This window comes from Mus musculus, chromosome 11 (genome assembly GCF_000001635.26).
Source record: "Mus musculus strain C57BL/6J chromosome 11, GRCm38.p6 C57BL/6J".
NCBI classification, from domain to species: Eukaryota; Metazoa; Chordata; class Mammalia; order Rodentia; family Muridae; genus Mus; species Mus musculus.
Window position 1 is genome coordinate 58,222,866 of NC_000077.6, and position 21,058 is coordinate 58,243,923.

Sequence of the window (21,058 nt, forward strand, 5' to 3'; positions counted from 1 at the left end):
AAAACTCTTCCTGCATTCCCCCACATGTTTTTAATATTGGATTTTAAAAAAGATTTTATAAAACATATATATGATATAAACATTATATATATATATAGATATAGATATAGATATAGATATAGATACACACACACACAGGGTGGGGGTAGAAGAAAGGGAGGAGGAGAGGGAGAGATTTTTTTAATATTTCACTTGTAACATCAAAAGTGTCAGAACCTGTTTCCACAGCCATGAGGTCCCCCCTGAACAGTGGCCTTCCCTTCTTGCATTGAATCCTAGGGAAAAACTGACACAAAGAAACAGAAGGCAGGAGGCTCAGCTAGTCCAATGTGTACATCTTTGGGTCCACCCTCAGGCGGTACCTCCCTGGAAAAGACTGCTATAATTTAGTATGAACAGGCAGCTCCTTTCAGTATACTGCTCCAAACAGTCTATAGAGAGGACAGTGTGAAAGAATCTGATTGTCTCGGAGCCAGAAGGCTGCTGAGTGACAGACTGGCTTTCACTCGAGAGCTTGGGAAGAAGGTTCTACTACTATCCAGTAACTGATGACGGAGTAGGTATTTCTGCAAAATTGACTGGGAACGCTCAGGCTCAAGAGGTAAACAGCACTCACAAAGCCCCTCTCCATGTCTCAGATACAGCTTTCATGACCTCTGACCCATGCAGGGGTGGGTTTTTCAGTTCTTAGATACCTTGCTTCTGTAAGTAACCCTTTGCCTATGTTCCTGCAACCCCAGTAAATCCACTGGTTCAGTACACAAGACTTGGGTGGGATTGCTACTCTGGGCACCACTATCTGGGATGAACAGACATTTGTCCAGGTCTCCCTAGGAACAGTCACACAACACTGGTTCTCACTCATGGCCATGCAATGAGCATTCACCATGGTAGGGAAGCATAAACGAGCAGTTTGAAGCATAACTGGCTGTAAGAATATAATATTGGAACCCTGCTGCTGCTCAGGCCACAGCACCTGCCGCTGCTCCTTCTCACAGACACTGACAGGCGTCCTGCCAACAGACTCCCAGATGCCAGAGTGTCTGTCTCACATGCTGAAGTGAGGTGGCCTCAAAGCTCACATTTCACCTCCCACCCACTTCCTTGACTTCTGGAAATCAGACATCCTGGCTCCATTCTTGTGCAGTGAAACCTACCAGATCCTCGGAAAGGAATAAGAGACCCCACCCCACCCCCTGCTTCTGCCACCCACATAGGCCCTGATTTCTTCCCAACAGTGTTCCAGCCTTGCTGTTGTCTGTCTGTCCATGGGGTTAATAACTCTTCTTCTTTTTTTTTTCTTCCCCCCTTTGGGGTTTTTCAAGACAGGGTTTCTCTGTATAGCCCTGGCTATCCTGGAACTCACTTTGTAGACCAGGCTGGCCTCGAACTCAGAAATCCACCTGCCTCTGCCTCCCAAGTGCTGGGATTAAAGGCATGCGCCACCACAAACTTTTTACCCTTAACAGTCCATCTCCGTCAATTACTTTCTTGAGTTCCCACCTGAAAACTTTCACTAATAAGGCATAGCATGTTCTCACTGACAGACCCGGGGTGAGCTTTCAAATATCGTGAGCCAGTTCTTCTTTGCAACCACCTTTGTGGGAACTAAAAGGGGACAGGGGAAGAAGGGGGAGGGAGGCTAGCCCACATCCGGCCAGAGTTCCTCCTATGCTCTGGGCAGGCGGACTCGGGTTAATCCTTAACTCAGCAATTCACAAGCTGTGGCTTCTGTATGTTGCACACACGATTTTTCTAAGAGTCCTAGTGTTTTTACTAAGGGTTTGTTTGTTTGTTTGTTTTGGCTTAGTTTTACTAGTATAAGATTTTATGCATTCTCTATCTTCTTTCCGGAGTCTAATTTTTACATATCCAAAGGAGACCAGGACCAACTCTCAAATGTTGTACAAAACTCATTTCATAATTTAAGTAGCTTTTTCCTTTCTTGAGGTCCCATTACTGACTCTGCTTCATTTTCTAAATTTATTTCTAGACATAATTTCTTCCTTCCTTTCTTTCTTCCTTTCTTTCTTTCTTCCTTCCTTCCTTCCTTCCTTTCTTTCTTTCTTTCTTTCTTTCTTTCTTTCTTTCTTTCTTTCTTTCTTTCTTTCTTTCTTAAAGATTTATTTATTATTATATGTAAGTACACTGTAGCTGTCTTCAGACACACCAGAGAAGGGCGTCAGATCTCATTATGGGTGGTTGTGAGCCACCATGTGGTAGCTGGGATGTGAACTCAGGACCTTCGAAAGAGCAGCCAGTGCTCTTAGCTGCTGAGCCATCTCTCCAGCCCTAGACATAATTTCTTCAAACTTTCTTTGCAAGTCAAACATTAATATGAAACTACCATTGTGCAGTTATTACATTGTTCCAAAAATGAGAATGCACAGCCTGCACCTGGGCCACTAGGACTGTGCTGTGCCTCCCCCCCACCCCATGCCTCATAAGAACCATTATATCAAGGAACATCTAGTTTCACAGAATTCACCAGAGCAGGAGAAAAAAATAGGAAAGTCAGATATAATAGAATAATTATGCACACCAAGGCCAATTGAAAAGTAGTCACACACAAATAAAATCTATACAACCATTGTCCAGTGCTAAGGTCAGGAGAAATGGGAACCAACTTTTTACAAATGAGCTGCCTGCGGGCTTCTGAGAGGTCACCATCCAGGCCTGCTGCGGGTAGCTCCTTATTTCTGATGGCAGGTCACCTGTAAGGATGTGTCTCCTATTTCTCAGGGTCCCAGGCACCATACATGTCATGGTATGCAGTCCCCAGCATTTAGGGATTCAGGGTGCTGGGATTCCAATGCTGAATTGGTGTGTGGATTGGCAGTATGGGCAGACAGCTACAAAAAAACATCCCCAGCCTGTGTCTGAAAACAGCCTACAGAAAACCTAGGACAGAGATGGGGAGGAAGCAGGGAGGCATGTACTTGCTCCCCCTAGTGGTAGGATCGGCAACCTGCAGAAGGAACGCTCCGTGACCTTTCTGGGCTCTGCTCATTTTCATCTGGGAAAGCTGATATAAACAATTCCATTTACAGCTGGGTATCTTTCCACACTTGTCTCTCAACAGCACACCTCCCCCAAGTATGGCTGATTAATCATCCCTTTCTCTGACCCCTGGTGGCAGGTGACCTGCGGAGCGTGGAGGAGGAGTGGTTGAATGGAGTCTGTTTAAACAAAACAAAACAAAAACCATTTTGGCCACATTTGAACAACAAAAGGCAAAGTTTAGTAAGAGTGACTCCTAAATACAAAGGTCCATGCCACAGACCTGGCTACCTTTCGAAGAGATTGTAATAATTATTGTTTCTTTATCAATCAAAAGCATGCATGTGTAAATTATCATGTCTTATAAGTATGCTTTGCGAGTGGCTCATTTTTAGGTATTTATAAATAAGTATATACCAAGGCTGGAGAGGTGGCTCAGTGGTTAGGAGCACATACTAGTCTTCCAGAGGACCCAGAAAAAGTAGTTCATAACCAGCACCACAGAATCCAACGCTTTCTTTTGGCCTCCACAGGTATACACACACACACACACACACACACACACACACAGAGAGAGAGAGAGAGAGAGAGAGAGAGAGAGAGAGAGAGAGAGAGAGAGAGAGAGAGAGAGAGAGAGAGAACTTAAAACATCATCATCATCAACAACAACAACAAAAACAGTTTGGCCCAGAAATATGGCTTAGAGGTTAAAGGTCTTGCCACACAAGTTTCCCAACCTGGGTTCAATCCTCAGAGCTCACATGACAGTGGATAAAAAGAATTGATTCCACAAAGTTGCTCTCTGCCCTCTACATACTTGCCATGGCTTGCATGTGTCCACAGACACACTTCCCAACCCCCCCCCAAAAAAAAACCCCACAAGTTAATAAAAAGTTATTTGTATAACCAGTTTAATATGTCCCTTACATTAAATCTTAATTTTAAACTTATTTTGAGATGAGGGTGAATAAAGCAAGGTTGTATTTACAGACACAGTGAACAAGAGTGACGTGCCCCATGCTTCTCCATTTGTATGGTTGGTGACCCTAGAGTCCTCCTTTGTGCCTTAATCTGCTTTTAATATATAATATAACAGATATATATATATGATATATATATGAATATATAACACATATATATCATATATATATAACAGAATATAACAGATAGCCAGGCATGGTAGTACATGGCTTTCTTTAATCCCAACACTTGGGAGGCTGCTGTGGGAGGATCTCCATGAGGTCCTGGCCAACCTGCTCAACATTGCAAGTTCCAGGCTGGTCAGGGCTACATAGTGAGACCCTGACTATGAAGAGGAGGAGGAGAAGAGGAGGAGAAAGGAAGATGAGGGAAAAGAAGAGAAGGAAGAGTAGGAAGAAGAGGAGGATTAGGCAGAGAAGGAAGGGGAGGAGGAGGAGGAGGAAGAACAGGACAAAGAAGAGGAGGAGGAGGTAACATCACAGGCACTGATAATGAGTTATGATGCCTGCTGTCATCCATACAACTTTTTGTTTGTCAACTTGACAGAGCCCAGGAAGAGTCAGTGAAGTATTGTCTAGATCAGGTTAGTCTGTGGGCATGCTTGTGGGGGTGCTTTCTTAACTGGGTTAATTGCCGTAGGAAGACCCAGCCCACTGTGGGCAGCAGCATTCCCTGGGTTTGGGTCCTGGACTGGACTGGACTGTTTGGGTTGAGTACTAAGCATGTATTCATTTTCTCTGCTCCTGAGCATGGATATGAGGCAGCTAACCACTTTAAGCTCCACCTGCTGTGACTGCCCACAATGATGGACAGTAACCCGGAACTGTGAGCTCAAAATAAACCCTTTCTCCCTTACGTTGCTTTTTGTCAGGATATTTTATCTCAGCAACAGAAAAAGTAAGGAGGACACTATTCTTCTCTCCTTTTAGCTGCTAAAGTAACACGTCTGTCAACATCTGTAAACAAGTATCTCTTCTAGACCTTTAATTCTTTCTTTTTAAGAAAGATTTGCCAGGCAGTGGTGGCACATGCCTCTAATTTCAGCACTTGGGAGGCAGAGGCAGGCAGATTTCTGAGTTCGAGGCTAGCCTGGTCTACAGAGTGAGTTCCAGGACAACCAAGGCTACAAAAAGAAACCGTCTTGAAAAACCCCAAAAAATAAAATAAATAAGCAAATAAAAAAGATTTATAGTTATTATATTTATGAGTACACTGTAGTTGTCCTCACTCCAGAAGGGGGCATCAGGTCCTATTACAAATGGTTGTGAGCCATCATGTGGTTGCTGGGACTTGAACTCAGAACCTCTGGAAGAGCAGTCAGTACTCTTAACCACTGAGCCATCTCTCCAGTCTGACTTTAGTTCTTTTGCTACATACCCACTAGTGAATTACTGGAACATATGGTAATCCTGTTTCAAATATAGAATTTTAGCTTTAACTTTAGGTAGACTGGGAAAGGAGCTGGGCGTGGTGGCTCACACCTTTAATCCCAGCACTCAGGAGGCAGAGACAGGCAGATTTCTGAGTTCGAGGCCAGCCTGGTCTACAAAGTGAGTTCCAGGACAGCCAGGACTACACAAAGAAACCCTGCCTCGAAAAACCAAAAAAGAAGAAGAAGAAGAAGAAGAGGAGGAGGAGGAGGAGGAGGAGGAGGAGGAGGAGGAGGAGGAGGAGGAGGAGGAAAGAAATCAACTATGACCATAGACTATTTGCACCAGAATGGGAATATTTCTTTAAACTCATATGGAAGCAATGACAATGAGCCATTAAAAAGCTTTTAGAAGACTCTTTCCAGGACCACCTTAATTCGTGTACTTGGATCACTGGTAAAATAAAATACTTGCAAGTATGGGATGATATTCCCACCGTGATAGAGAAAGCTGGGCAGTAAAAAACAGATCAACAAAGAATTCCTTGATAAGAAATATTGAAACTGTCTAGGCTAGATTTTTAAAAAAAATTTTAAGCACACACACACACACACACACACACACACACACACACACACACACACACACACACACACCTTGTATATACTTACCACATAGTGTGTCTGAGGGTTACTAGCAACTGGTAAGATTGACCAGAGATCACTCCCCTGGACCTGACATAGTAGAAAGAGAGAATCAGCCCCTGGCAAGTTGTCCTCTGATCTTCATCCACACCAGGTGTCCATCAAATAAACAATAAATGTAAGGAAACAAAGCACGTCTGGTGCTGCTGTCTCTCCTGCCCAGGCTAGATTCCCACAGGCAGAAAATGTATGAATGTAAGGCCTCAAAACATATGAATATTTTCCTAAGGTCCAGTCTGAAATTATTTGAAGATTACAAAAAGCTTCCAATATCTGACTAGCTGACCAGTGTTTTGGTAGCTGACCAGTGTTCAGCTACCAAAGCCAGGGGAGGAATTAACGTTTATAACTACTGGAAGCTAATCTGTAAGCCTTATCCAGTCTCCATCAGCTATCCCACCATCCTTTGCTGTAAGCCTGTTGGTGAGCTATATCCACACCTTCTGTTGTCATCCCTACTCGGTCTTGTGTAACCTTGGACCTTCTCTTGTCTTCCAGGACCCTGACACTTCCCAAGGGCATTCTCATGTGTTTTGCAGAATGTCACTCAAGCTGAATCTGCCTGTGTCCTTGTGGTTTGAAATTAGGGCTGTGCATCCATGGAGTACTGCAGCATACCACGTTGGGGGCAGGGACAGTTTGAAAGAGATGGATTGTGATGTCGTCTCAAAGGAAGTATCTTGTGAGGAGACACTTTGCCCTACCTCCACCCGTGCCTACACATTTATAGGGAGGGTTTGAACAGTGGACTTTGATGCCATCTTTACTTCTGCAGTGACTCTAAGACTCTGTTGGGAGGAGGTTCTATCTCTCCCCTGCCCCATACACTTTATTGACTTTTATCACCACAGACTGAATCTCTGCTTTATCCTCTGAATATATCCTGATGGATTTTGAGCAGGCATTATTAGGTTGTCCAGAAAGGGAGAGCACATTTCCACTTCCCCACGATGCTGTAAGAACTCACCACCTTTTGTGCCCATCACCCAGTTTCCACCTGCCTTTTACATAGCAAGTGCGGTCAGTAAAGAAGGGGTCAGCGACTGCTGCTCTTTGCCGTTTGTTGCCAACAGACAGCATATCTCCACACCCCTACTATCATTTCTCATCTCCGTTTCCTTGGAGAACACTGCAGTTTTGGGTGAGCACGAGATAGCTAAGGTTCTGAAGCTTTCGTTAGATGCTAGGACATTTAACTTACAGTACAGATCATGCATACAATGCAAAAATATCTCACTTTCCACTACTTATGAAAGGCGTTGGCTATCTTTACCCAGACTCAAATACTACAAAATGTAGTAACAGGAAAATTTTATTTGAGTCAATTTAAATAAATAAGGGTATAAAATATAAGTCTACAAACATAGACGATTACTAACATATATACTAATTTACATGGCATGTAGGCATAATAGAATACAATAAAAAAGAAAACTGTGATGGGGCCTGGGAGAGAATACAAAATCAAGTCTTCAGTGATGGGTGTCAAAGTGCCACAAAGAAAACCCACAAGTGCTCCCGGTGATGTCACTATCGCCAGAAGAAGCAGGTCTCAGGCCTCACGGGAAGTGGTACTCCTGGAAGCACTTGGCGTGGACACCTTTCTGGCACTTCTCACAGCGGGTGTTGGTCTGTGAGTGGCAGAGGGCACACGGGATCCTCTTGTCCTGATGGACAATCCAGTGTCCAATCATATCTAAGCGGCTCTCAGTTTCCACCCGCCAGCTCCGCCTCCCCTGTGAGGATGTCTGCATTGCTCTCCAGATGCGCCCGAGGCCACGTGTCTGCGGAAGGCAAGCAGGTCCCCCTGCCTGTCCTGGCAGCACATCCTGTGCAGCTGCCACACATTGTTGAGGGCTGCGTCGATGACGTAGCTGGTGAAGCTCAGGTACCACTTCTTGCCTGGATCTTCACCTTGTACTTGGCAATGTTCTGATCCATTCAGTCAACTCCTCTGGCCTTTTCCTGATAGAGCTTCACCAGGGATGGTTGGTGGACCTGTGCCTGAGCTTTGGCTGCTCCTGGGTGGTGGCTGGGCACTCTGACTGGCTCTATGCCCACCACGTTGGAGCAGATGTTTACCACGTGGCACACAATGATCTCCTGGCTTTCCTCCACTCTGTAGTGAAAAGAGTACCTTCTCGTTTTCCTTAGTTCTTTGGGATCCTTGAGGGGACAGCGCTCGATCCTGTACTCACAGACAGTCCCTGTGGCTTTCACTCCTTTTCCCCTCAAAATGGACATCAGTTTGACACTTGTAAAAGACCTTGTCAAAGAATATGTGGTTCGGGAGGCAGCTATGCTCCTGAAGTGCATCCACAAATCTGACCACCATACTGGCCCATCTAAGCCTCTGTCCGGCTTGGTGAAGGTTCAAACCACACCAGGTAGCCTCTGCTGGCTTCCCTGAGTGCAGATGCTTGGACACCGCCCACCCAACCCCCTCCCCAGTGCTCAAAGTACTCACAGATCGATTCGCCAAAACTGTAGAACTCTCCAGGGGAGCATGCTTCTGGAAGTGACAGTTCATACGGACGATGAGGGGCCTGAACTTGGCAAACCTATCGCTTTCATCATAGAGGCCACTGTTACCCATAAAACACAGGTAGGAGAAGATCAGCTCAAACCTGTCCCTTCTGATAGCATCAGCCACAAGGCGATGATGAGAGTCAGGAGCTGTCTCCCAAAACACCAGCCTCCTTGGATAGGAGATGTACTGACTTAAAATCAAGATGCCCAAAACACACTTCAGTTCCTGAGTCATGAGATTTAGGGTGAGCATAACGGTTGGTTTCATGAACAATGTAACTGGTTGTCCCGTCACCAAAAAACAGTTCAGAGAGGCCCACAAGACTCAGCTCTTTGGTTTTGAGGTCCTCTATATGAGGATCTGAGACTTCCCAGCTAACCAAAGTCTGGATGGGTGTCTCTCTTGGTCCAAAGACGCTGAGGCTTGCCTGCTGCCTGCTGCTTTTTCTTGGCTGGCTGCAGCTCTGGGTCCTCCTCCTCCTCCTCCTCCTGGTCTGAGTCCCCAGACACAACACAACTAATGCACGCAGCACCCATCCAGGCAGCTAGGCACCATTCTGCTCACTGTCTTCTCCCCCAGAACCCTCATCAGCAAAGTCCCCAGAGGCATTGTCAGGGGGTGCAAGGGAAATCTCCTCCCTGTTGCTGCCAAACTCACCCTCCTCCAGAGCGGTCAGGACCTGGAGCAGTTTAGGGGACCTTACTGTCCAGTGTGCTCCTCTCCTGGCAGGGACAGCAATGACAGAACAGTCAGGGAGAGACCACTCAGCTGGGAGAGCCTCAGGGAGTGGGGCCCATCAGGTGTAGCATCACCAGTGTGAGTCTTTCACATACACAGAGCGGGTGTGAAATGCTCGTGGCCCTGGGGGAAAGCACTTGGCCTCTTTGTAGTGAAAGATGAAGGAAGTTAAGCCTTGCTTGACATCAGTACTCACAGTGGGGCCAGTGCCCACTTTCCACCACCACCCTCCCCAGATGCCTCATCTCTTCTCTGCTCTCTCCCTTCCTCCTCTATGTTTTGTGAATAAACTGCTTAGTGAGGCCCGACAGGATGAAGGGATTAAGAAAAGTCCCCAACTAGGGCTTTCAAGCATGGAATAAATGTTCCATGAAGCATCGTGTCAATCTCTTACTGTGAGTCTGCAGCCATGACAACCAGGGAAGATGAGGATGCTCTCCTCAGGGTCTAAGCCTGTAAGACCTAAAAGTCAGTGTTTTAGCAATAAAAAGCAATAAGCTCTTTACCCCTTAAAGGGACATTTTTTTTTTTTTTTTTGCTTAAGACTCACTAAGGAGAAGGAAATGCATGGGACACACACAAGAAACAGTATCAACGGACTCATTTCAGCGCAGGAACAAACAACTCATTTTAGCGCGGGAACAAACACCCAACCGAATCAGTGTCGCTCGTTGGCACCGCTATGGACATTTGGGGTTAGAGAAGTCTTTGCTGGTAGGAAATGGGGACAGAGCCAGCCCTGTGCGTTGTCCCTGGCTTCTGCCCACGAGGTAGCTGTAGAATATCTTATCCCCCTTAACTGCTGAAATAAAAATAAAACAATTCCAGGAGCCATAAACATGGCTCACTAGGTAAAGGTTACACAGGCCCGGCAGCTTGAGTGCGGGCCCTGGAATGCAGGAGAAGGTGGAAGGAGAGAACTGGCTACACAAAGCTGTTGGGATGAAGGAGCAAAATCCCCTCTGATGTTCCATGAAGAGGGAACTGTTCTGCCTCAGAACTGCCCAATCTGGCAACCACAGGCCACAGCGGCTGCTGGGCACTTGAAAAATGGCTGGAGAAGCTCTGAATTTAAGTAGCCACATATGGTTAATGTATGAGACAATGAGATTCTAAATATATTAAAACCTAATTGTGAGGGCTCAGCGGTTAAGAGCAATTGTTGCTCCTCCAGAGGACCTGAGTTGGGTCCCAGTACCCATGTCAGGCAGCCCACAACTGCCTGTAACTTTAGCTCCAGGGACTCTGATGCCCCCTCTGGCTTCTGTAGCACTTTAAAACACACACTTTAAAAACTTTAAAAAAACAAATCATGAAAAAGCCAACATTTTAAACTACTTACTTTTAAGTATTTTATTTTTTGAGGCAAAGCCTCATGTAATCTAAGGTTGAATTTGAGGTCACTTTGTAGCTGAGAGGTGAACTTCGGATCCCCCTGCCTGTACCTCCCAGCGCTTGCCACACTGTTGTTGTTGTTGTTGTTTTTTAAATAAACTTTTTTTTTTTTTTTGAGACAAGGTCTGTCCACATAAGCCTGGCTATCTTGGAATTCACAATGTAGACCAGACTGGTCTAGAACTCACAGTGAAATGCTTGTCTTTGCTTCCTGAGTGCTGGGATTAAAGGCTACCACGCCTGAAAAAAAAAAAATTAAGCTTTTAAAGAATGAATGAAAGCCAGTATAGGGAAGTTTTTCTTGAAGAATGTAAAATTAAGAAAAGTTAAATGTAAGCTGGATGGGGTGGTGTGTGCTTTTAATTCCAGTACTTGGGAGGCAGAGGCAGGCGGATTTCTGAGTTCAAGGTCAGCCTGGTCTACAGAGTAAGTTCTAGGACAGCCAGGGTTACACAGAGAAACCCTGTCTTGAAAAACAAAACAAAAAAAAAACAAACAAACAAACAACCCCACCACCACCAAAAAAAGTTCTTGGCTTTCCTACAAATCAGCAGTAGGCAGCCTCTTAACCTCTAAGATATCCCCAATGATCCCCACCTTCCTGGGGTCCACACCTGGTGTGATCCTCTTCCTGTGAGCCGGGAGCACAGGGGGACCTACTTCTGACAATCAGAATAGGGTCATTACAGTGATGTATCAACTCTGAGAAGAGGCTAAAGAGAAACTGGCCTTCTCTACTGCCTCTGTCTCTGTCTCTGCCACGGACCACCCCAGTCAGGTATGAGGGTCCCTGGGATGAAGGTCCTTGAAGCTAGGTGGGTCAGGATTCGGCGGTGACAAACAGAAACAAACAGAGGCAGTTTGAATCTGAGTGTATTCTGCAGCTCTCAAGCAGGGGATTTTATACATTAAAAACAAACAAACAAACAAACAAACAAACATTACATCTCTTAGAAACAATATCCAGTGAAACAATCACAGATACCAACAAAAATCATTTGGCAGAGTAAAGCACAAAAATCATCCAAGCATTACAACTCTGAAACTATGCATTCAGTGAATCACAAACAGAACAGGTAACATCATTATAAATCATCAAAATAGAACAATTCTGAAAGGGTGTATTCAGTAGGGGCTGTCGTCCAAGGCTGGTGGCATATTTCCAGGAGCAGGTTAATACATCTTTAAAGGTCAGTGCTCTTAACCGCTGAACTAACTCTCCAGCCCCATGGTCAATTATTATTTAACATCTAGTGCCTGATTTTTTAAAAAATAGTCTTCAATGTATAAATTTAAACTATTTTAATTCTTTCTAATTAAGGCTTTCTTTACCATATACCAAAATTCACCTCCGATGACACAAGAATCAAGAGTATGCAGGAGGAAAAAGATCCCAGCGACTATTAAGAAACACCATTACCGCCACAATAGGAAAATGGACAAAAAGATTTATGGGGACAAAAGAAACATAAGTGTGAAAACATCTAATTTCCCCACCACTCAGAAAATGAAAATGAAAACCAGAAGATATCATTTCGCGGGTAGAAAATCTGTAAAAATAAATAGAAAAGGCAAAGGCAGCCACAACCAGGACTGGAAGCAGACAGTGAGAAGCTGAGGTAAGAGGTGGCAAGGCCACTGAAGAGTTCGCAAACTAAACATTGTACACCGGCCTGAGCCACGTGTTTAAGGCAGGGGTTTCCAACCTGGCTTAGGAGACAGACAAGTCTTTGAGTGTGTTGGGGGCGGGTCCTGAGTTGTGGGAGCCAGGAAACTGTATTGCTGATTCCAGGGTGCCAGCATATCCTACACTAACCACTAGGAGGCAGTAGTAGCACGCTAACGACAGCTGTGCAGACCCAGAGGTCTCCCTCATCAGCCAGCCTTCTTTAGAGACTCCTGACCTAGAAGGGAGAACACCTCTATGCTCAGAAACACTCATGTCAGTAACAGGAAGCCAGGAGCCCCAATGGCTCACAGAATGGATGTAATGGATACAATAGCCCCATAAGTCACTTCTGATTCCAAAAATACACCATAGAGGGATGCGATATAATCCTAGCACTTGGCAGGCTGAGGCAGGAGGATCATTCTGAGTTCAAGACTAGCTTGGGGTACATAGTAAGTTAAAAAAAACAAAAAGCAAACAACAAACAACCTGTTTCCTTTTACAAGGACCAGACGTTAAACAAAATCAGAATCATATTCCCTGGAAATACACACAGATCCACAGTGAAACTGTCATGAAAATGATTAGACAGAACTTCAGAACAGAGCCTCTAAGAGAAAGGTGCAATTATGGCAGCTCCGTGGGCACTAGTCTTTGGATCGGGATCAGGTTCTTCTGAAAGGACATTTCCTTAGGGGGTAGGGAGGGGACACACGCCCACTGTACACCTGTCAACTTTGGGGACACAGTTCTGTCCTCCTCCCATGTGGATCCTGGGGTTCAGTGTTGATGGCAAGTGCTGTCCGTCACCGAGCCACCTCAATGGCACAGAAGTTCTATTTATGTTCTGGGACCCTTTCGACTGTTCCTGCTTCGTATTCAGTCATGCACTTCTTACACAGGGCCCAGCACAGGGACACCTACGAAGAAACCTGAGTCAACTACTGCCCAGTGGGAAATCTGCTGCCTTACACAGCAGGGGGAAAGGCACACCAGCCCACTGAGAGATTTCTCAGAGGTAGAAGATGACAAACATTTAAAGAGTCATCTCCTTGCTTGACAGTCTATAGCCTCTGAAGAGGAAATCGCCTTAAAGTGCACAGGAGAGTATATGCCCGAGTTACTGGAAGTCCTACTAGCCAGCATTCTGACAGACTCCTGCCTCTGCTGCTGCCTCTGCTTCACCTGACCTCACCCTCAGACTTCCTCAGAGCTTGTGGAAAGGCCTCTCAGGTGATTAAAGCACTCACACGGTCCCTACTGGCCTCAGCTAATCTGAGTATGTCGGTGGGGCTCAGGTCTCTCCCGTATTCACTTTCCTAAGCAAGTGTCAGGTCTGTAAGAAAGACCTTGGCCTTTCAACTCTGCTCCCTGCCCCTCTGCAATCAGCCTGGTGACAATGTGGAATATGGAGCCACCAGTGAGAAGCTGTGCAACTTTGACACACCCTTCACTTTATCTGGGGATCACTTTGGTCCCCAATCTCACTGGGCTTTGGAAACAGGGACTCTATTTCTAATGAAGGGCATTGGGCCTGGCTTCCCATGTAGGCGACTGCTTTAGTTTCCAATGCCTTCCTTGTGATGGGAGAAGTCAGATGTGCTCTAAATGCTGAGTTTGCCTCGACTCTTTGGCATCACACCTCGAGGCAGACCAAAGGTTCTTTATAATCTCAGAAGGCACAGGTTTGCTTTGAGACACTAGTTGATAAAGAGATGCTTTGGGATACGTTTGGTAAATGTTAGACATCTGGCCCTCTCCCCACTTCTGGTCACACGTGGGACAAAGAGTGTATGTGCCTTCTATTCATTGGTTCATGTCTTTTCCTTTGCTGTGCCCAAGGCGGGCCTCATTCACTTACTAACATGCCACCCAACAAGCCCCAACCGGTCACTCTGTCACATCCTGTCTGAGTGAGACACCTGCCCAGGCACAGTTGAATTGAGAGAGAGAGAGAGAGAGAGAGAGAGAGAGAGAGAGAGAGAGAGAGAGAGACAGCCCTGTGGGTCTGGCAGTGACCTGGCCTGGCCTTATAAATGTGTTTGTTTGAAGGATTTTGGACAAAGTCATAAAAGGTTGTCCCGGATGGAAGCCCAGAGTGAATGGGAAGAGTGCCTTAAAAGGCTGGTGGTGGTGGTGGGGATGGAAGGGAGGGGTCAAACCCCACAAAGTGCAGGTCACAGCACGAAGGGGCAGGAGAAGATGGCAAGCAGGGAAGAGGACAGAACAGTTTCAAGACTTAGGAGCCATGCTGAATGAGCAAGGCTTGAAACTTGGAGCCTCCAGGACCACTCTGAAGAGTCCTGAGGAAAGGGGAACCAGCAACTGTGCTATTTAATACGTAAACATCTCCAAGGAGATGGGGCATCTCAACGTAATTAGACCTACGACAAAGAATTCGGGATTTAGACAAGGCCTCTACAAGTCTGCTACTCTGTTACATAAGATGGTAATTTAGTGGAGGCCTTGAAGTAAACTAGTTTTGCAATTTTTTTTTTAAATGTGAAAATAAACTGGGCGGTGGTGGCACATGCCTTTAATCCCAGCTTCAGGAGGCAGAAGCAGGTGAGTCTGAGTTCGAGGCCAGCCTGGTCTACATAGTGAGTTCCAGGATAGCCAGGGCTACACAGAGAAACCCTGTCTCGAAAAACAACCAAACCAAACAAACAAACACCAAAAGCAAAAAACCAGACCAAACAACCAAAACAAAAATGTGAAAATAATTTAAAATATTACTTTAGGTTAGGGCTGGGACTATAGATTAAGTGGTAGAATGTCTGTCTATGGTGTACAAAGCCTTGTGTTCCAGTTCCCATACTGAGTAAGCCAGGCTTGGAGGAAAATGTCTGTAATCCCAGAATTTAGAAGGTGGGAGTAGAAGGATCAGAAGTTCAAGGTCACTCTCCGACAGATTGGTGCCGTCATAAACAGGAGTCACGCGCAGCCCATCAAGCTGGCTAGGGTAACAGAGGTGTTGGGCAGGGACAGTGCCTGTGGAATTTATGGATGACATCACATCAGCCTCTCTATCATTGGAAACATCAAAGGCCCCGCTTTGATGATGGGGGAGACTGAGACGAGTTCACCCTATTGGAGTCAGGAAGAGAAGCTCAGAGGTAGTGCTCACCTTGGTGCTGGGACCTGGATATCCACCACTTAGCCCATGGGATGACCTGCAACTGTTAAATAAAGCATTTGTATTAACTTTTTTTTTTTTTTAAAGGAATTTAAGGTCACCCTGAGCTACATAACGAGTCTGAGGCCAGCCTGGGATCCACACACAGAAAAATAACAAAAAATAATTTTAAAGTATTTTATTCCATTAATTATAATTTTCATTATCAATTAAATTTTATGCATAAAGATATGACCGAGTTGAAAAATATGACAGAGTTAAAAATATTACAGAAAAACAAAAGTGTAAAACCCTAGCAGAAGTACCAGGGCTTCAAATGTGGCTATTATAAGTATTCAGAAGTTCACTGAGATGTATAGACTTTAGAGCTGGACTAGTGTTTGTTGAATGGCTACCTTAACCTGGCTGTGTGATTTTGTGTGTGTGGGTTTATTACATTAAAGGAATTTTATTTATAAAAGAGTATTTTATAGATACAAAAGTCTCAACCCTAAGCCATGTTCAAGAGGGCTCAAGAGCACTTCGTTTGACATAAGAACTTTCCCTTTTTTAAAAAGTTCTGTATCAAAGAAAATAATTGGTACCTCCAGTCCTTAGGAGGACTAGGCTGGAGAACTGAGGAGAGTTCCAGGACAGTCTGGACTCATTAGTGATGCTCAATCTCACGACAATAACAACAAAACAAGGGGGCGTCGGGGAAAGCAAAGACCATCAGCTAATAAACCAAGCCTGAAGTGCCTGGTCTCGCCCTTAGGGAACGAAATTTAAGACCTGCTCTCCATTCATCACCCTGGCCAAAGCTCCATCCTCCTATCAGACCCAGACCCATCCCGACCCCGCCCACTTCAGACAGTACACCAGCCTGATCCCGCCAACCTGCCACACCCCTAACCAAGTCAAAACACTCCTGACCCCGCCCACAAACCAATTCATCCCAGTCAGACTCCTCCCCGAGTCAGGCGTCTCCACTCCACCTCAGCCAGCCCCGCCCATACCACCTCTGCTTGATTGTTCAGACTCAGCGGCCCCACCATAGACCTCGTCCTCAACCTAGCTCCTCCCCTGCCCAGTCGGCCCCGCCCGGTCCTCACAGCGTCCCCTGGCGACATACGGAGATCATCGTTTGCCGGTCCATTGTCCTGGTCCGGGTCCTGTCAGTCCACCATCCACGCACAAGCAATGACCACAAACGATATGGACGCTACTAGGGAACACTTAAGGGCCCGCTGCTGCCATACCAAAGTCAGAAGCGTGCCTGGAGAGCCAACCGGTCGATGCCCACCTGGGCAGCTCAGACTGTAGCGCTGTAGAGGCATCAACCTCAGGGCCCGCCTCTTCGCCACGCCCTGACTAGGCCACGCCCCCAGGTAGCCTCGCCCCCTACCCTAGAGATCACAGTTCACTGACAACACAGGCCTCACCTGAATTTTTGATCTTAGCCATTCTGACTGGTGTGAGGTGGAATCTCAGGGTTGTTTTGATTTGCATTTCCCTGATGATTAAGGATGTTGAACAAAATGTTCAGGTGCTTCTCAGCCATTCGGTATTCCTCAGTTGAGAATTCTTTGTTTAGCTCTGTACCCCATTTTTTAATAGGGTTATTTGATTTTCTGGCGTCCATCTTCTTGAGTTCTTTATATATATTGAATATTAGTCCCCTATCTGATTTAGGATAGGTAAAGATCCTTTCCCAATCTGTTGGTGGCCTTTTTGTCTTATTGACGGTGTCTTTTGCCTTGCAGAAGCTTTGCAATTTTATGAGGTCCCATTTGCCAATTCTTGATCTTACAGCACAAGTCATTGCTGTTCTATTCAGGAAATTTCCCCCTGTGCCCATATCTTCCAGGCTTTCCCCCACTTTCTCCTCTATAAGTTTCAGTGTCTCTGGTTTTATGTGGAGCTCCTTGATCCACTTAGACTTGACCTTAGTACAAGGAGATAAGAATGGATCAATTCACATTCTTCTACATGATAACCGCCAGTTGTGCCAGCACCATGTGTTGAAAATGCTGTCTTTTTTCCACTGAATGGCTTTAGCTCCCTTTGTCAAAGATCAAGTGACCATAGGTGTGTGGGTTCATTGAGAAAGAGGGACCCTCCTCCATTGTTGGAATTGCAGGCTGGTACAACCACTCTGGAAATCAGTCTGGTGGTTCCTCAGAAAATTAGACATAGTACTACCGGAAGATCCAGCAATTCCTCTCCTAGGCATATACTCAGAAGATGTTCCAACTTGTAATAAGGACACATGCTCCACTATGTTCATAGCAGCCTTATTTATAATAGCCAAAAGCTGGAAAGAACCCAGATGTCCCTCGACAGAGGAATGGATACAGAAAATGTGGTACATTTACACAATGGAGTACTACTCAGCAATTAGAAACAATGAATTCATGAAATTCTTAGGCAAATGGATGTATCTGGAGGATATCATCCTGAGTGAGGTAACTCAATCACAAAAAAAGTCATTAGATATGCACTCACTGATAAGTGAATATTAGCCCAGAAACTTAGAATATCCAAGATACAATTGGCAAAACACATGAAACTCAAGAAGAAGGAAGACCAAAGTATGGATACTTAGCTCCTTCTTAGAATGGGGAACAAAATACCCATGGAAGGAGTTACAGAGACAAAGTTCAGAGCTGAGACAGAAGGAAAGACCATCAAGAGACTGCTCCACCGGGGGATCCATCCCATAAACTGCCACCAAACCCAGACACTATTGCATATGTCAGCAAGATTTTGCTGGCAGGACTATGATATAGCTATCTCTTGTGAGGCTATGCCAATGCCTGGCAAATACAGAAGTGGATGCTCACTGTCATCTATTGGATGGAACACAGGGCCCCTAATGAAGGAGCTAGAGAAAGTACCCAAGGAGCTAAAGGGGTCTGCAACCCTATAGGAGAATCAACAATATGAACTAACCAGTACCCCTCAGAGCTGTGTCTCTAGCTGCATATGTAGCCGAGGATATTCCCTGGGTTGACAGAAAAAATGCTGTGAGAGTTAGTTTTCAGACAGCTGTGAGGCCCCATATTTCATCTGGCAACTTTGTTGGCTTGTTTAAAATACTGTGGTCATGTAGGATGCGGAGCACCCCACGATTCTAAGGACTATAGTTACAGTAAGAAAATGTGTCCTTGTCCTTGAAAAATCAAATGTCCAACCTCAGCCCCTGCTGCATTAGAGTAGCTGCTCTGGTAAGGACTTTATCCCACCGAATCCTACTTCTCACCCATGAGATATATGGAAGAGAACCTCACGACTTTGTCTAAAGTCTTGGTTTAGGCTCCAAACCAAAATACAAAAAGAGGATCAAGCCTATATTAACATGAATAAGAGGGCCAACGGTGATGGCTTGGTGTTGTATAACTAGAGTTTAGGGGACAAAAACCTGAGTTCTGTAGTCCCAACTGGTTAAGCTTAGCCACTTACCCCCATAAACCAACTAAAGACAACTAAATGCTATAACGTCGGAAGGCGGAGGGACGTGATTTCTCCAATAGGGCTACATTTGGCAGTGGAACAGGGTTCAGTGACCCTGAGTCCATTTTAAGTTTTTTATTTTAATTTTTTAAATCTTTATTTTGTGTACATCACTGTTTTCCTTACATGTGTGAATGTATGTATGTATGTATGTATGTATGTATGTATGTATGTATGTATGTATGTATGTGTGTATGTATGTATATGAACCACACTGGTGCCTGGTTAACCCCCCACCCCCAAATTACCAATTTGCTCACAACACAGTACCACTGCCCAATTGCTCCTCAATTGTTCATTTTTTATTGTGCGGGGCCTCAGCCCTTCCAACAGGATCTAGGGCACCTGGGCTCCTCTCCAAGGGACTGCATTTCCCTCTAAGTTGACTCCCTCTCCTGAAGGTGAGAGTCTCTCTCTCTCTACTCCTCCCTATAGTCCTCCTTCTCTGACTCTCCTTCAACTGCGTTTCCTGCCTGCCATACTTCCTGTTGTGGGCAAGGGTAGTTTGGATTTGGAGACAAAGCAGGAGAACAAGCAAAGTTAGGATTGCCGAGGAGAAAGCCGGAAGCTGCCTCGTACTCTGAATACCAGTGAGACCAGGGCTGGGGTGGGGACTGGGGGTAGGGAATTTGTATGTATGCATGTAGTACATATGGATGTATATATGACGTAAAGGCAAAAGTAAAAGGGTGACAGTGGGGACTAATGGGAAGGGGAGGAGTGAGAAACAGCATAATAGGGGTTCTGGGAAGACACTACATGTTTGTATGAAAAATCTAAAACCTAAAAATTCAAAAGATAATAAAGTATTAGTGAAGATATGAAGAAAAAAAGAACCTTTACAGTGGTTGGTGAGAATGTGAATTAGAAGTCATTGTGGAAGTGATATGGAAGGCACCTTCAAAGATTAAAAATATGACTAGCATACAATCCAGCAACTGGGCACAAATCCGAAGAAAATGAGCTCGGTGTATAGGAGCGCATCTGTACTACCATGCTCAGTACAGTATTATCCTTGAAGCCAAGAAATGGGAATGGTCAGCATCCATCAACCAACCAACAGTTAAGGAAAATGTGGCACACAGGGGCCAGGAGATGTCTCAGTTTTAAGAGTACTTGTTCTGGAGTTATGCAGAGTAGAGTCATTCCTAGGATACCCGTATCTTCAGCACCTAGGGGAGTGGAAGACTAGGGGTGTGCCAGGGCTTGCTGGCTTACAGCCTATCGAAGATGTGAGCCCATCAGGGCCTGCCTTATAGGAACACTCAGACCATGATAGAAGAGGGCTCTGATGTGCTCTTACAGCCTCCATGTGCTAGGGGCACCTGCACAAAAGCATGCATATGCACACCCACTTTAAAAGAAGAGGGCCGGGCAGTGGTGGCGCATGCCTTTAATCTCAGAGGGAGGCAGAGGCAGGTGGATTTCTGAGTTCGAGGCCAGCCTGGTCTACAGAGTGAGTTCCAGGACAGCCAGAGCTACACAGAGAAGCCCTGTTTCTAAAAACAGAGAGAGAGAGAGAGAGAGAGAGAGAGAGAGGAGAGAGAGTGGTATACATACATGATGGTGTGCAGTTCAGCATCTTAAAGTCTGAAATTGTCAATTGTGTCAAAATGGATGGACCCAGAGGATAGACTACCAAGAGAAGTGAGCCAGGCACAGAAAGACAGACACTTCACAGTGCCACTTGCATGAAGAATCTTTAAAAGGCTGAACTCATAAACGTGTTGGTTGCCACGGATGGAGGCGTGTGGAGGACTGAGGGCCTGAGGAGGGATTGGTCAAGGGGTGTAAGGCTTCAGACAAGATAGACATGACATGCTCTGACCTGTTTGTTGTACAGTATGGTGGCTTCAGTCTATTATGTATATGGTGCACTTAAAATTTGCTAGGAAAACATCTTAGTCTGCTTTGTTTCTGTCCGCATTACCACATAGTGGGTAAATGGTGAAGAAATCAATTCTGTTAGGGCCCACAGTTCTAGCTCCAGGCTGAGGATGCCTCATCTGGATGGCAAGACTAAGCTTTCCATGGTGAGAGTCA

General features: G+C 45.4%; 1 long non-coding RNA gene and 1 pseudogene across 7 annotated transcripts; both read right to left on the reverse strand.

Moving 5' to 3' along the window:
- Nucleotides 1-2,531: 2,531 nt before the first annotated feature.
- Gm51898 lies at nucleotides 2,532-16,858 on the reverse strand. 7 transcript variants are annotated; one of them, XR_003949689.1, is made up of 4 exons: nucleotides 16,635-16,858; nucleotides 15,515-15,566; nucleotides 6,023-6,085; nucleotides 2,532-3,179 (listed from the first exon to the last, which is right to left on the reverse strand). It is a non-coding gene; the product is annotated as a predicted gene, 51898 (long non-coding RNA). The 7 variants fall into 7 exon arrangements; XR_003949687.1 differs by lacking the exons at nucleotides 2,532-3,179; nucleotides 6,023-6,085 and adding an exon at nucleotides 11,991-13,307; XR_003949686.1 differs by lacking the exons at nucleotides 2,532-3,179; nucleotides 6,023-6,085 and adding an exon at nucleotides 15,055-15,378.
- Gm5038 (predicted gene 5038) lies at nucleotides 7,615-9,321 on the reverse strand (annotated as a pseudogene).
- Nucleotides 16,859-21,058: the final 4,200 nt, after the last annotated feature.